This window comes from Corvus brachyrhynchos, unplaced genomic scaffold (genome assembly GCF_000691975.1).
Source record: "Corvus brachyrhynchos isolate BGI_N302 unplaced genomic scaffold, ASM69197v1 scaffold467, whole genome shotgun sequence".
NCBI classification, from domain to species: Eukaryota; Metazoa; Chordata; class Aves; order Passeriformes; family Corvidae; genus Corvus; species Corvus brachyrhynchos.
In genome coordinates, this window is record NW_008239309.1 from 1,989,420 (window position 1) to 2,003,685 (window position 14,266).

Below are 14,266 nucleotides of genomic sequence, written 5' to 3' on the forward strand. Positions count from 1 at the left end.
TTGATGCAAACTGTGCAAATCTCCATCTTCAAAGATAATGTAGAGGGTACATAGTGTAGGCCATCGATAGGAAGCCTTAGCCCTTGCCTGGCTCCTTGGTCACCATCCCACAATTCCCAAGGGGTCACAGTCCAGCATCCACTGGCTCTGGTGTGGGGTCATCCATGGGCTGCAAGTGGATCTTTGCTCCCCTGTGGACCTCCAGGAGCCACAGGAGAATCTCAGCTCCAGCAGCTGGAGCACCTCCTGCCCCCTCCTACGTTACTAACCTCAGTGTCTGCAGAGCTGTTTCTCTCTTCTCACTCCTCTCTCTGCCTGCAGTCACACAAGGTTTTCCCCTCCTTAAATAGATTATTTTGGAGGTTCTACCACCATGGCTGATGTGCTCCTCCTTGGCCAGCTGTGGGTCCATGTGGAAGCCAGCTGGCACTGGCTCTGTTGGACATGGTAAACACTTCCGACCTCTTCTCACAGAAGCTACACCTCTTAGCCCCCCCCTACCAAATCCTTGCCATACAAACCAAATACACATAAAGAGCAATAATTTCTCAAAGATACATTCAAACACACCACGTGAGTGTCTGAAATACTCTCTAGGACGTGATCCGGGCAGGACTGCACTACAGTTTCTATTTCCTCCTGCAACTGGAACTATTAAAACATTATTTGAAAAATCAAAGGAGGGGTAATTTAAATATGCCAAGGAGTCAAGGTAAGTCAATGTACCATACAATTTCCTGCAAACATGAGCTGAAGAGGATAAAGTTAACAACAACTGTTTGAATTTGTGAAAGCAGACAAAACAAAACCAACTGAACAAGGAAGAACTGCAGGCAACATCAAAAATAGGGCAGAAGTCTTAATGTTTGATAGCATTTAATTTAAATTAATGGGCTAATAAAAGTTATAGGATCTTGGGCATAAAATGTTGAAGAAAACAAGTTGTTTTTGCTGAACAGAGATTTTGTAATAAATGCGTTCACATATCTGTAACTTGTGCTTCTGTAGTCCTTCCAGTGTTATTAAAAGGCAGTCACTCCACCTGCTTTGAAATTTCAGGTCTTTGACACATCTGGTTATATCTAATCCCATACATTTCCTCAGTTGCTAGGAGCTCAGAGTACTTCAACCTGAAGACACCTGTCAGCATCTGCAAATAATGAAGAAATATTTCAAAATACAGTTTTGTTAGAAACAGCAGTTATTTTAGTAAGGAAAATACTCCAAGGCCATAGTCATGTGGTCACTTAGTTTGGAGTAATTCATCAATACAGTGTCACCAAATTATCGAAGTAGTGAATTATCAAAATATTATTTATCTTGTGCCTATGTGTGACATGCACAGATAGTGTTTCTGTGCAAACCGAGCAGGTAGTAGGAAGACTACGATTGCTAAGTTTCATGGGTGCAAATATAGATATTAATTTGCAGTATGGGACTACTGAAATAGAGTAGTATAGTGCTAATTTTTGTGATTTAAAAAGACATAGCTAACAAAATCTGACATGACCATTATTTGATTTATTATGGATGTAATCCAAGGAATGAATAGAACAGCATGCTATGGATCCAGGTCTATGCTCTGTCCTTTCAACCTCCTTAGAAACCAGACAAAGAAAAATAATTAATTTGATTAATAAAATGAAACTTGGATATGTTCCATTGAATTCTTGTCTCAAGTCAATTTGGATATTTATATAAACCTTCTATCCACAACTGATCAAAAAACTGACTTTTTCTTTTAATTAAATATCTCATTTTCTTTATTTCTGGAAATACAGAAATACTGGAGCTTTGTTTCCCTGGTACAATCTAGCCTCCCTACAATGTATCTCAGTGAGATGAGAACATATTCTTGGAGACAGTTTTTGTAAACAAAAACATCAATTCTGTTTCAAACTTTTATGTGTCATTCAAATGGTAGAAGTAAAGAAGTATGTTTTATCCTCCACTGAAAATACTTTATTAGTGAGAAAAAATACTAGGTCACATGCTTAGATTTACTGCTTTGGTTCTAAATGATATCCTGTCACAAGACTAGCTTAAAATGTGTGAGTAGTCCTCTAAATTAGATATTAGATATGCACATAAATAATTAGTCTACATTATGATAACCAAAGAAATAAAAACAATCACTGACAATCAATCCAGACGCCATACAAGCTACATGCAGAGTCTGCATATTTTTTCCACTTTCCTTGCAATTCTAAAAATTATTTTTAATTTATGAATAAATTCTAATAGCAATACATTAAACAGATGCAAAAATTATCAAGCAATATTTCCATTTTCTTTTACTGTCCTAAAACAGTATCTTCCTTAAAAATAAAAAAAAACCTCCACCATTCAAATGAAAAACTTTTTACTACAGCTCTATTAAGCAGAAATAAAAATCCAAGCATGGAAATTTCTATCTACCTCTGGTCATGCTTTGCCATGGTAGATGATCTGTGCTATATGGAGGATGTTCCTCACGAACTCAAGCCTCCTGTTAGGTTTTCATTAATCAAGGTATCACAGTCATTTCAAATTTCTGTGTTTCAGTAAGGGGATTAATTTTACAAGGATCTGCATTAGAAATCTTGCATTACCGGTCTTTTATTCTACCTATTTCAAAAAGACTTCAGGCAGAAAAATGTATTTTTCTCCTATTTGTTTCATATTTTGTCCTTTGCACAAAAAACACAGCCATGTGTAAAAACTGATTGCGACCTCAAAATTCTGCATTTAACTGCAAGAAAAAGGACTCAAAGGTCAGCCAGCTACAATATACACTGAAATGGATTCAAAACAGAGACACTGTTGGAAAAAGTAATAGAATATTGATGTCCCTACTCTTAGTGTCTCAAGAAGGTAAAGAAAGTGATAAATTATCATCATCTGTCTTTGGAAAGATACAGTAAGCAAACGCAGAGTCTTCCTTCTAGACCTCTTCTGTTGCTGCTTAGTGCTGATAAAACATTACTTCTTGGACCAAGCCCCAGGACTGGAGGCAAAACATCAACACACAGAGAGCAGATACAGGATTTTCAGTCCTAAGGCTATTTTAAGGGTACCTATTACAGAAACCATTTGTGGTCTCTGTGCATATGCTTGTGGATTGCCTGTGTCATGCCTTACTATAAAGCAGTGAGGGAGAGTTAAGACCCCTTTCTGACTTATATTTACAACTATATTCATCATCACAGGTCTGCCAAATTTTTTAACTGATTGTAAGCAAGTGTTTACCTTTTGGCTTCTAAACTGATTTTATGAGCCCATAATGCTCTGCCTTGCTATCATCAGTCTTTGCTGGTCAGCTCTCCACCAGGCTAATTCCCATGGCATGATCCTGTGACTCAGCAAATGGACACAGATACTGCCCCCAGCCCATATTGCTAGTGGTCAGTGCTGGCCATGAATGCACCCTCTTCCACTCAGTAGCCCATAACTTGCTTTCTCCATAGGGTTGCAGGGCAGATGAGCAGCAGCTAGTGAGAAGGAGAGAGTAACTGGGTGGGAAATCAGACAAAAGCCTATGAAAATCTGGGAGAAAAACTTAGCTGGAAGGCCAATGTTTATTATCATTGCTATTCTTGCCAATGAACCTAATGCATATATTTAGTCAGAATAAATGAACAGAATGCAAATCAGAAAACTAAAACAGTCAGAGAAAGCCATAGACAGGAATGAATACATGCTCCACGAGCACTGACTCATCTCATTTATTCATTAAAATATTTATCCTCCAGAAGACACACACCTAAGCACTCCATGCTGCCATCTATTATAGTATCCCAAGACTCTACTCCTTCAGATGAGCTTCCAGTGCTTTTAAGGAAGAACTAAGCATCCCACAGCATACTCCAACTGTAACACACAATGAAAGCTGCCCACAGGTATAGCAAGGTGCTAAAACAAGACAGCCCAGCCCCCAGAAGAACCACAGCAAGAAAAAAGCAAGAGATACACCAGAGGAGGGCAAATATGCCAAGCTGCACCAGAATAGCAAAGAAAAAAAGGTGGTTATGGACTTAAGTCAAGGTGAAAATAAGATAGCACTGAGAAAGGGCTTTGGGGGAAGAAACCAGTTTGGTCAGATGGTAGAGAGAAGGATCAGGAAAGCATAGTAGGGAAGAAGAGCAAAGTAGGAAAGAGATTTTGTGACACCATAGTGTATTGCTGCCATCCCAGTCTTTGCATAGCAAAAATTTTCCTCGTTTTTCTGGTTTCAGCCCTTGAGACAGCTGGGAATCCTAAAAGCTTGAGCTTTTGTAAAGATTAAGTCAGTAAATGCCCAAGACTAAGCCTACTGCAATGGTGGTAGGGTGGTCTCCAGGGCCTTTTCTGTACCTTCCCAAGGATGAGACAGTATATGGCACTGAAGAGTATGCCAGTGCTCCTCAGTGCCAGCTTGTTCATTACTGCAATGACTGTGATGCACATTTCCTCTGGTCTACAACCAGTATTTATTAGCAATTACTCCTGTAAAAACTGGAAAAGGGTAGGTGATGTGTAATGGATTCAATATTGGTCCCACCATACCTAGAGATTGCAGACCACTCACTGGTTTATGAAAAGACTAACAGGTAGAGCCTGAAGTAAGAGCAAATTAGTGTAAAGAGTTTTTGAAGCAAATGTTAAATCACAAAAGCTATTCCACCTTCTAAACCACAAAGAATATAAACGTGATCTAAATGTTGCTTTGCTTTAACGCATCTTTGCAAATGGAAGATTATGCTGTTAATGCAAGTCCATGAAATGTATTGTATTCTTTCTTCTACTACACCAGACATCCAAAAATAATGTCATTTCATATTTTCCATTTTAAACTTAATGAGCCAAATTTTCAAGTGACATCAAAAGGTCATTTTCAAAAAAACACGTAACAATTACACGCCTGATTTCTGTTCAGTTATCTTGACAGCACCTACATAGCAGGTAATTTGTCTTCCAGATGGGCAATTCTGTATCACACAGATACAGAAATGCAACTGATCTTACACAGACTGTAGCTCTTAGGGATTTGGTGCCTTTCTGATAAGTAGAAACAAAGGGCACAATGAAAACCTGTTTCCCTACTCCTTCATTACTATTAAATCCATACATTACTTTAACATTTTAAATATCTTCTGGAATTAGGTTTGGCTCTAGCATTTCCTGCAAGACTGTAATAAGAATGTTATCCACTAGCACTGAGTTTCTTAGAAACTCTACTGAATTTACTGTCAGGCCTGTTGTTCTCGTTTATATGTTTCTATGCAGATCCTTTTTTTTTCCTCTCCTTGAAAAAGCTTCTGCAATTTCTCTTGTTACCCATTGATCAGAGTGGTAAAGAATGCTGTGTATCATTGAGCAACATCTTCTGGTACAGTAACTCCATTAAACAAGCCTTTCTTAAAAAGCTGTGAGGGTGTCTGGTGACGGCAAGATTCCTGCTCCCTGCCTGGGGCAGGCAGTGGGATCTAGACAGCCTCTTTGGCCCCTTGACTTCTCACAAGGCTTGCAGTGCCACCATCTTCATCCTCTCTCTGGACTAGGATGTTACAGGGAGTTTTATGAATCACCTCCTTCTGAGAAACAGCACCTTTCAAGTCACATTAGCAGCCATTGGAAGAGTTTTGCTTCTGCCTCGACTGCTCCCTGTTTGCCCCAGGGCTCCTGGAGAAGGGTGTAGAGACACTGTGAGTCTGCACCATCTCCAGCCTGCCAGGATGAGGGAAACACAGACACTCCAGTCTGTGACTGTTTCCTGAGTGCTGATGGCACAGCCCAGAGAGAGGGTCCTCACCTCAAACATACCTACAAGTCTTCAGACAAGCAGAATTGGTCCATTTTCTCAGGGCAATCATGACTCCATGCACTGTCCACAAGGCAAGCGTTTGCTAACTTGGGTCATTAAGTCAGTCGTCCTTTTTCCTCCCAAGCAGTTCACTTACAATTAGTCATTTACAGTGCAAGGGGCAAGACGGGGCAAAGGCTCTCACAGCTTCTCTACTGGCTGGGGAGCCCATGCAGGCCTGTCCTTTGAGGGGAGGAGGACAAAGACAGTGCCACCATTCCTGGGTGAAGGCAGCCATTGGAGGCCTGGGGACACAGCCTTGGTCTGGTCTCACAGCAGCTGGAATGGAGCATGCTGCAGAAGCTGAGACAAAGCTAAGCCCAGGAACAGGTTCATTTTTGCCCTTTTGGTCAATGAGCACTCAACTCCAGTTATATGAAAACCCTTCCAGAATTGCAGAATTTTAATTTTTACAGAAATTAAATGCATAAAATAATGTACAGCAGCAGATTATCAGAGCAGGTAGGAGATATAACACAGATTTGACAAAACCCACTTCTACTTTGGTATTGCAGGAGCTTGACTGAAAGTATTAGTTCTTGCTACAGCATTTTAAAATTGCCTTACTTTATGGTCCTTTATTCACATAATGCCACTGTCTTCTGATACTGCAAGGGAGAAAATAATATATATTTTTGAAATATATTTTTAAATTGTTTTCTAAGGGATATCAAGAGACAGAATGAAATCTGCTGCCCAGCCCCTACAGTACCAGCCATTTGGAGGGCTGACAGTTTCAGGGGCAGAGAAAGGAAGAGAAGACAAAGCTTTAGAGTTAATAATTGGTGTTGATATGATTGGTAAAATATGCCAAAAGTCTAAGTGGCTTTATGACAAAACAGATCAATTCTGCATTTATGCTGACTGCAGAATCAGTCCCCATGGTTTTTGACCACTGAGCCCTGGCTCTTGTTGTTGCAGCTCCAGCTGTGTGGTACCTAAGAGAGAAAGCAAAGGCCTGAAAGCTGGGAACTGATTTCTTCTCCTATTAATTTTCTCTGTTTTGTTTCTTTTCTTCTTTGCCTCTGTTTCGTGAGTTCTTTTACTCAGAGTTCAAATTAAAATGCAGGAGACAGGGAGTTTATCTTTGGATTTAGATGTTTATTATATCTTATCTATAATACAGCTGCACAGAGTGTGCCTCGAAGTTAACAAGGTGAAAATGGCCCCAAGTTCTAACTTCCAAGGTCTTTTAAAGTCCAATCTATCCAATTACAGAATGGCAACTAATTTATTTTTACTTATAATCCAGTAACTAAACATTCAGGTTCCACACTGCGGGTTTTTGAACCAATACCAAAACACCCAGATTTGTGAAGAAGAAGGAGGAAAGAAGAAGAGCTAAGCCCCACCCAAAATCCTCCATATTGTTACTGTATCCCATAAACCTAATTTTTCTACATCTCTACATATCCCACCCAGTGAATTAACTTTAATTACACAGCAACAACCTCAGTGTTACCACACAATTTGGGAAGCTTTTCCCAAGGCCTCAGGTCAAATGCCGAGTGCTTTTGAGGATCATTGCCTATCAACACTGAAAGACTGAAATTCTCTGAACTCAGGGTTCCCACATTCTCCCAGGTTAAAAAAAAAAAAAAAAGATTTCTTCACTTGGGTGAAAGGCAGATGTGTGAATCAATACCTGACAGCATTGTCCTAAAAACAGGCAGAAGGCTTAAACAGTCACTTTTATGTGTTTTATGGCCTTTGATTTTTTTTCCCTGCATTATCAAATTTTTGCAGCACCAGGATTTTGCCAACTGTATGTGATACCAAGACAGGAAGTTCTGCCAAAGGATTGCTTGAAGGTAGGGGAAGAAAGAAGAGAGTGTTCTTCAATTTAATGTCCATGATGAGCAGTTTATAAGGTCTGCATATTTAAAGTACTTTGCATTGTTCCTGCATAATTCCAGCCTTGTTTTAGAAGCAAAGACATGACTGATCATCTCAGTTGGATTCAGAAGTTTCCATTTCTTGACATCAGCTGACATTTTGTGAATTATTTAGAGTGGGACACTAAAGCATACATTAAATCTCCCCTAAAAGCTTAACTCTTCAAGGTGAATGTCTGGGTTTCCTGACATTGGAACATCTCATCCAAAGACAGTATGCAGGAGCCAAACTCACCCTTTTGGCCCCTCAAACCTATTGCTGCCATTTTATCATTCTGCAGATTCAGACAATCTAATAAAGCACACTGAACCTTTGAAAATTAATGAAATCCAAAGACTACATTTTTTCCCAAGGCAGGAAACTGCCAGGCTCACAGTGAAAACCTTCGAAAGACAAACACTATAGGCTCTGCTGTGAACATTTTCCTCACCAAATATTCAAAACTGCTGTACCAAGGAAGACAATCCATTTCAGCAGATACCCACAGTCATGGTGCTAAACTAATTCCAGAAAATGATGTTCCATCTCCTCTGGGATATGTGGGCAGCCGTGTGAGGCACCAGAACACGTGTCAGCAACAGAAACCCAAAGGCTGCATGCTGAGAGACAGTGGCACAGAGTAAGGATATCTATCGAATGGGAGGGTAGAGGTTAAGGACTAGGACTTCCATTCACAGAATTGCAGAAACACAGAACGATTAAGGTTGGAAAGGACCACTGCAGGCCATATAGTCCAACTTCCCCACTCAAGCAGGGTCCTCAGGACCTTGGACTGTCTTCAGGTGGCTTTGGACCATCTGCAGGGAAAAAGAACTTGCAGCCTCTCTGGTCAATCTGTTCCAGTGTTCAGTCACCTGCACAGTAAAAAATTTCATCCTCTTGTTCAGGTGGAACTTCCTGTCCATCAGTTTCTGCCCTTTTCCTCTTGTCCTATTGCTCAGCAACATCAAGGAGGGCCTGGCTCCACCACCTGACACCCTCCCTTCAGACACTTACATACATTGATAAGAAATCCTCACAGTCTTTTCCAGGATGATCAGGCCCAGCTCCCTCAGACTTTTTTTGTAAGAGAGATGTTCCAGTGTTTTCATACTGAGGAGCCCAGAACTGGACACAGCACTGCAGATGTGGTCTCACCAGGACTGAGTAGAGGGACAGGATCACCTTCCATGACCTGGTAGCAATGCTCTTCCTAATGCCCCCCAGGATACCATTGGCCTCCTTGGGCACCAGGACACTCTGCTGGCTCATGGACAGCTTGGTGTCCACCAGGACCTGCAGGTCCTTCGCTGCAGAGCTGCCCCCCAGCAGGTCAGCCCCAACCTGTGCTGGTGCCTGGGCTTGTTCCTCCTCAGGTGCAGGACCTGGCATTTGCCTTTGCTGAATTTCAGATGGTTCTTCTCTGCCCATCTCTCCAACATGCCAAGGTCCTTCTGCAGGGCTGCAGAGCCCTCTGTGGTATCAGCCACTCATCCCAGCTTTGTGTTCTCAGTGATTTTCCCCTTTTTACAAGTCAGGGATGAACAAGTTGAACAGTTCCGGCCCTAGGACTGAGCCTTGGGGGACATCACCAATGACAGGCCTGCAACTAGACCCTGTGCCACTGATTTTGACCCTCTGGGATCTCTTGTTCAAGCAGTTCTCGATCCACCTCTCTGTCCACACATCCAGCCCACATCCCTGAGTTTGTCTATGAGGACATCATGGGAAACAGCATGAAAAGACTTTCCAAAGTCCGGGTAGACAACATCCACCCACTGCTCTCCCCTCATCTATTCATGTATTTGTTTCATCACAGAAAACAATCAAGTTGGTTACGCAGGATTTCCTTTTGATGAATCCATGCTGACTGCTCCTGGCCACCTTCTTGTCTTCATGTTCAGAGATGGCCTCCATTCCTTCACCTTCCCGGGGATTAAGGTGAGACTGCCTGGCAAGTGGCTCCCTGGGTCCTCCTTCTTCCCAGTTTTGAAGACTGGGGTGCCATTTGCTTTCTTCAAGTCCTCAGGCACCACTCCTGATCTTCATGATCTTTCAAAGATGATAGTGAGTGACACAGCAATGAAGTCTCAGTTCCTTCAGCACTCGTGGATGCATCCCATCAGGGCCACAAGTCCAAACTTGTGGATGTCAAATTTGACTTAATGGTCTCTAACCCAATTCTTCTCAGCCAAAGGAAAGTTTTCCTTTCTCCAGGTCTTCACTCTGGTCTCCTGGGTCAGGGTTTCCCTAAGGGATGGGCTTGGCAGTAAAGAATGAAGCAAAGAAGCATTCAGTATCTCAGCTTTCTCTACAACCTTGATTGTGATGGTGCCACGATGATTTTTTGCCTTTTCTTTTATACCCGTTTTATATACCTTTTTATAACTTTTGTATTCTTAGTGTTTTTTAGCCTACATTCTTAGACTTATTTGTCAAGCTAGGAGACTAAACATCTTAGAAGCCTCATAGTTAGGGATCAGAAAGCCCCAGACCCCAAGGTCCTCTCCAGAACACATTCTGTAAACTAAGATAGAACCATCCAGGGGAAGGTTCCTTAGGGAGGGGGTCTCACTTGAGCTTCTCATTGGGGAATCCTTGATAGATATGCTAATTAGTAAGACCTATAATGATATACCCGAGCTATTGTGGGTGTGCACTGCGGTGTGCATTTCAGTGCATTACACCTGGATGTGGTGCACCTAAGGATCCTTAAAATAAATAGAGAGGCAAAAATCCCTTTTTCCCTTCTAACCATGTTTGATTCTTGATTTTAAGACCAGGAAAAGGCATCAGTGAGGGTCCCTGTTCCATTCAGTAGCAGGCCCATATTTTCCCTAGCATTTCTTTCATTACTGATGTATTTGAAGAAGCTCTTCTTCCTGTCCTTAGTCAGATTTAATTCCAGCTACACCTTGACCTTCCTCACTGCAATTCTGCATACTCTGACTATATCCATGTATTCATCCTAGGAGTCCTGTCCCTACTTCCACCCCATGTCTGGGTTTTCCCCATTCCTTGTTCATCCATGCAGGTCTCCTCTTCCTTTTTCTCACTTGCTAGCCCACGGGGATGGATACACCTTCCTTGAACCTGGAGGAAGTAATCCTTAAATACTGACCAGCTTGTTGGACTCACTTTCCTGCAGGGCCATTCCCACAGCATTCTTCCATGAAGTTCCATGAAGAGGCCAAAACTGGTTCTCCTGAAGTCTAGGGTTGCAATCTTATGTTCTCCATCCTTGCAGGATACTGAAGTCCACAATCCATGGTCACTGCAACCAAGGCTGCCTCCAGCCTTCCTTGTTAGTTAGTTAAGGTCCAGCAGCACACCTTTCCTTGTTGGCTCCCTCACAGCCTCTGTGAGAAAGTTAACATCGGGGTAACCTGAGAGAAACCGCAGGGATTTTTTAGGCCTTGCTGTGTTGTTCCTTCAACTGACGTCAGGGTGGCTGAAGTTCCCCACAAGACCCAGGACTTGTGACTGTGAGGCTACTTCCAGATGTCTGTAAAAGGGTTTGTCCACTTCCTCCTCCTCATCAGAGGGCCTGTAGCAAACACTCACAGCAGTGTCACCTTTGTCAGTCTGCCCTTTAATCCTAATACATAAAATGTCATCTCACTCATCATCCCCCCACCAGGCAGAGCTCCAGCTGCTTCTCTGCAGTTCTGTTCATCAGGCTCTGGGCTAAGCCTGTGGGGAGCTGAGGTCCCCATCCCTATTCACAGTAACTCCACTGTAGCATCAATGTGAATATTGCCTTGGTAAAGGTGTCTGCACAGCTCCTCATGTGTCTCACCAGTATGGATCATAAACATAGGCCCAACTGTCTTTGTGCTGCTTTTCTGTAAGATAAGTGACTATTTTCATAGGAGGGGATTTGCTGTTAATACTTGTGCTTGGAAAAGAGAAAGTTTATAAGGCTAATGCCCAAGCATGCCTAAGCACAGATTTCCCTTTTCAATGCAAGTCTCAAGAACACAGAAGATTTCTGAGCACATTTAACTTCTCTATGTCTTCCAGAAAATCCATGTGCCACCTGGGAACTGGGCAGTGATCTTTTAGGTCTTTATGGATGTACAGAACTCTCCCACTCTAAATACAAGTGAAATCCTAGACAGGAAGCCCTTCTTCAAGCACATGCCTTAGAAAAACAATATAGTGGGAATCATTCTGCATTAAATACAGATAGTTCAAAAATTTCTATGCCCTTCAGAAGACATGTTGTGCAGTGCAGCAGCAGTGAAGGACAATAGTTACACTGATTTTTTTGGTGATTCAGGAAAGGCTGAGTTTCAGCGTAGGAAACAGTCACTTTCTCTTGTATTGATGGGCTACTACACCAATAGAACAGACCAAGGCAGGCAGATTGCAAGCCTTATTCCTCTGAGGTGAAAATGAAGGCCATTTGAGAGTATTATTTATTTGGATAAGACCAGTGCTTTGATGAGTTCTCAGCCTGTTAGGTTAGTATGCATTAAAATACTTAATGATCTTCCATCTGTTAAGTCAACGGCATAGAAATTCTCATCAATAAGGTTCATCACCATCAATATGTGGGAAACAGTGTCAGCTACCTGTCTCCTAGATCCCAGAATCATAGAATCAGAGAATGATAGAATGAAAGAGACCATAAAGATCATTTAGTTTCAATCCCACTGCCATGGACAGGGACACCTTCCACTAGACCAGGTTGCTCAGATCTCCATCCAGGATGGAGCATCCACAACTTTTCTGGGCAACCTGTTCCAGTGGCTCACCACTACCACAAAGAATTTTTTCCTGATATCCAATCTAAACCTCCTCTTCTTTCAGTCTGAAATCATTCCCCCTTGTTCTGTTACTATGTGCCCTTGCAAATAGACTCTCTCCAGCTTTCTTATAGGATCTCTTCAGATACTAGAAGGCCACAGTCAGGTCATCCTGAAGCCTTCTCTTTTCCAGGCTGGACAAATCCAATTCTCTCAGCCTTTCCTGATAGGATGGGTGCTTCATCCCCTCAATCAACTTGATGGCCCTCCTCTGGACTTGCTCCAACAGGTCAATGTCCTCCCTATGTTGGGCAGGATTATAAAAATGTTCTCTTCCCTGCTTAATATGCATGCATAGTCACTGTCACGACGGCATCTGGTGACACTTTCAATCCTGTGTCACCACTTAATCCTCTTCTACAACCACAGAAACTGAGACATAGAAGACCTTCAGTTACAAGGGAATATCATGTACCAAGCTTCAACTTCAAACAGCAGATTTAAATCCAGAGTTACATCCATAAGTCTTTGTCTTAATGAAATTGAGATCTTTGGGAAATGAAAATGCAGGTACTCTTTTAAAATGTTGCTATTGGTGCCTTGCTTGCAATGATGCAGGAAATTGGTCATGAAACAGCTGTTTGAATCTGGAGGTGTTGGAAGGTGCAGGATACCACTTTACTCTAGACGTCCCTTTCCTTTCTTTTCAAAATGCCTATTTTCCAGCTGACAGCATTTGCTTAAGTCTGAGCTTCTGACTAAGGGATTTAATGGCTGAAAAATTGCTAAAGGGTCAGAATCCTCCAGCTCGGTTCATCCTTGGGTCACTGCATTGATCTGAGACTGCGGACAAGAGCCAGACCTCTCCAAAGTATTTTATGCCTTATAGTGAAATGCAAGTATTGTACTTGATGCACTGTTTAGAAATGTAATTGATTTTAAAGAGCTCAGAGTCTCTTGGATGAAGCCACTAATGGCACACAAAGCTGTTATTGCCATTCTAAAACTTGCTGAAATAAAATAAATGCTATAAAGAGCAAGACCCTACCTAGCAGTCTAACTAAGATTTCTTTTTTGTACATCCTGTTTGGAAAACCTACTTGAACACGTATGAAATTTATACCCTCCTCTAATGAATCAGGCAATGTGTTGAGGCTATTCCGGCAGCTAAAGGGTACATTGCCCTAAATTCATACCCACACAGGAAAGTGTGTGTGTGTCTGCATCAGTGTTACCTCTTACAAGCATTAAAGAGCGCATGGGTGCAACAAGGTAAATGCATGTATGGATTCAGCACAGGCTGGATACCAAACATTCCATGTGCATGTATGCAAAAGAAATCTTACTTGTCTTCATCACTCTCAGAAGATTTGCTCCATATATTCTTCTGCAGGAACAGCTGAAAAATGTCTTATGTATAACTATGTTACAGTATGCAGACATGTAAGAAAGAGGGAAATGGCTTTAAAATACTCCAAGCAATTTGGTCAGTAAAGCATGTTGTAGTACCCTGGCAGTCTTTCAGAAAGCTACACTACAGGTTTAACTGGTCAGCCATCTGTACAAAACTTTAAAAACATTTTCAGCTATAAACCATATAATCCATAGACCTGTTCCTTTCTGATAGAGCACAAGCTGTGACAGTCCTATATTTTATGCATAACAAATCTCCTGTGTTCCTGCAGATCCATCCATCTGGTATAAATTAGAATCTCTGTGAAGGGTAGTATTGGCTCTTGGGGTTTTTTATTCATCACAAAGCAAAATGTATATATACTCTTTCTCCTTGTATTTTTTATTAATCACAAAATAAAGTGTA

The 14,266-nt window shown here is 41.7% G+C and overlaps 1 long non-coding RNA gene across 1 annotated transcript in view; it reads right to left on the bottom strand.

Annotated features, from left to right (window-relative positions):
* Window positions 1-859: 859 nt before the first annotated feature.
* LOC108448296 overlaps window positions 860-14,266 on the bottom strand; it is a 14,575-nt gene continuing 1,168 nt past the window's right edge. Inside the window, exon 2 of the long non-coding RNA XR_001864145.1 lies at window positions 860-1,150. This is a non-coding gene — a long non-coding RNA (uncharacterized LOC108448296). The remainder of the gene's footprint in view (window positions 1,151-14,266) is intronic.